This window comes from Temnothorax curvispinosus, unplaced genomic scaffold (genome assembly GCF_003070985.1).
Source record: "Temnothorax curvispinosus isolate PA1 unplaced genomic scaffold, ASM307098v1 QBEX01012852.1, whole genome shotgun sequence".
Lineage (NCBI taxonomy): Eukaryota > Metazoa > Arthropoda > Insecta > Hymenoptera > Formicidae > Temnothorax > Temnothorax curvispinosus.
The window spans coordinates 1-2,669 of record NW_020222632.1 but is presented as its reverse complement, the minus strand read 5'-3'; the positions used below and the strand labels follow the sequence as shown (position 1 = coordinate 2,669).

Below are 2,669 nucleotides of genomic sequence, written 5' to 3'. Positions count from 1 at the left end.
GATACTCCTTTCTTCAGCAATTTAATACAAAGACGGACTAGATCGGGCGAGGATCATACAGAAAGGGCGTTTCACATATCTACTAGAATAGTGTTGGACGAAAGCGTGATACCTAAACGATATACCAGAGTATTGCTACATGATGTGTATCTAGATACCGTTGACTTGTCATTAATACTGAGAGGAAGCGGTTATGGAAATAGTGCTGGTAGTTTGTGAGAGGTAAGAAAATTTTAACATAGGAATATTCCGTACATTACGTGATATACGTTAATTTTATACGTTAATACTTTTGTTTAAATTTACAGGTTCAAGCTCTGACACATACGGGCCGAATGCGAGCAAGCCCATTAGAGGAAGCGATGGAATTGTATCAGATTGGACGGATATATTATCGCAAGGCTGCGAGGATCTTATTTTAGAGTATCTCACCTTGGAATCATTACCGACTGTTCTCAAGTAAATCTGATTACTAAGAGATCTTTTACAACCATTAGAAATTAAATTGTTATACTAAAAAAAGTACATTACGTGCAGGTGGGGCAGTCAACCTCATGGATCAGCATGGGTGCACAGACAAGCGTTACATTACTTAAGGGAATTTCAGTCAATTGCTTCGTCCTTGATTCTTCATCAGTTAGATCACGCCCTTGCTTAGCAAATGTTTTACAGAGCCATTTTTTACAAGCGAGCGAACTTGAAGTACTGCAGGCAGTGCTCAAGTGGGGCGAACACGAATTAGTACGTTGAATGGAGGATCGGAAACCTAATTTGCTTAGCCATACTGTGCACTCGGTGACGAGAAAGGGTATTAAGAAAAGAGATCTCAGCGACATCGAATTGCGGGAAATACTAAGTAAACTTTTGCCGCTTGTCAGAATAGATCATATATTGCCGCCGAATAGCGAAGCATTAGCACATTGCAGGTATATTTCTCACAAAACATTTTTAAATTATTTAAAAGTAAATATATTTCTTGTTAATATATATTTTTTTATATTGATAATTTAGGCTATTAGGAGAGGTCTGGTTTCAACCCCACCAAGTCACATGATAGAAGACGAAAGAGATAATTTGAGGGTGAATGCTTGGATAAGAGGCGGAAAGAAAAATGGATTTTTTGTGCGACCAAGGCTATTCATGCCGTATTACGAAGAAATCAAGGTGATAATAATTTAATTGTTAAATAAAATGTTAAATCAACATTTTATTTTGCTCCAGGGTTCGAAAATATCATGATATTTATATAAATATCAAAATATCCGATATATATTCATATATATCGGATATTGGATATATAATTATAGTAGATATTTATTAAGATATTTATTAGCGTACGGACACCGACAGATATTTATTAGCGTATGGACATCCATACGTGCCGTTTATGTAGACATGAGACACAATTTTGTTGTCAAAGTCATCCAAGTCTGGCAAAAAGAAAAATTTAACATTTGAATGTGTACGAAGTAAATTTAAAAAATTTCAAAATATTACAATGTTATATACACTCGTACAAAAAAAATAGGGAACACTTCATGAACCCTAAAAATTAGACTATTTTCAAACTGCTGTAAGTCGGGAAAAAATTATCGTAAAAAAAATCTAAAAAAGCATTTTGAAGCTTGAAGTTTCAACTTTAACGCACTTTCGGTGGATTTTAAAAATTTTTTTATTTCCTCTGTTGTACGCCTTAAAAAAGAACACATTGTTTTGTTCCTTAAAATTAACTTATGTTTGACTACTTGAAACTCAATTAAAAATTTTTTTTTCAAAAAATTCAATTAACGTTTCATAAACTACATAATTTTACCTACAAAATGTTTTTTTTTAATCTTCCTATGATTTTTTTTTGACCGATTTACACGACTTTGAAGCAAACCCTGTATTTTTTAGAAAAAATGACGTAACTCGATGAAAAATCATCGTAGAACAAACAACAAAAAAGCATTTTAAAGCTCAAAATGTCAGCTGTAACGTGGTATCGGTGACAATAAAAAATTTTTTTGTCTTTCTTGTTTGGTGCTAAAATTAAAAATGTTGATTTATTCCTTAAAATTACACATTTTTAACACTCTGCAGTTTGATAAAAAAATTTTTTTCACAAAATTCAATACAAATACCACAAACTGTAACATTTTACCTACAAAATGCTTTTTTTAAAATCTTCCTACGATTTTTTTTGACCGATTTACACATTGTTGAAGTTAACCCTTTTTTTCTTGAAAAAATGACATTTACCGCCGACATTAGCATTAACCAATGTGCACCACGTGGAGGTTGTCAGTCGGATTTTGCACATCGTGTGTGTGTTTGTGTGTGTGTGTGTGTGTGTACGTGCGCGTGCGTGCCTTTAAAATTGTGTATTACCTCTTCTCTGATTAATTACTGCTTGCGCAATTGCTCTTGCATGTTTATGCATCTTTCAATTGCGCTTTGTGGAATTTTGCGCCAAATTTGCCTAAGCGCTTCTCCCAATTGGTTCAGATTATATACGGCTGCTTCAATCGTCATTCCATTTTGTCCCAAATGTGTTCAATGGGATTTAAATCGTGGAATCATTTAAATGTTGGCGAGATTCTGCCACATGTCACAAGTCACGTATCACGAGTTCCTTGATTCCACAAGAAACGAAAAATTATTGGAAATTAGCAAATATGTCATGAAAC

The 2,669-nt window shown here is 33.8% G+C and overlaps 1 long non-coding RNA gene across 1 annotated transcript; it reads left to right on the top strand.

The window, feature by feature from the left end:
* The first annotated feature begins 12 nt into the window (after nt 1-12).
* Nucleotides 13-585, top strand: LOC112462853. The gene is made up of 3 exons (XR_003041712.1): nt 13-222; nt 309-459; nt 538-585. It is a non-coding gene; the product is annotated as an uncharacterized LOC112462853 (long non-coding RNA).
* Nucleotides 586-2,669: the final 2,084 nt, after the last annotated feature.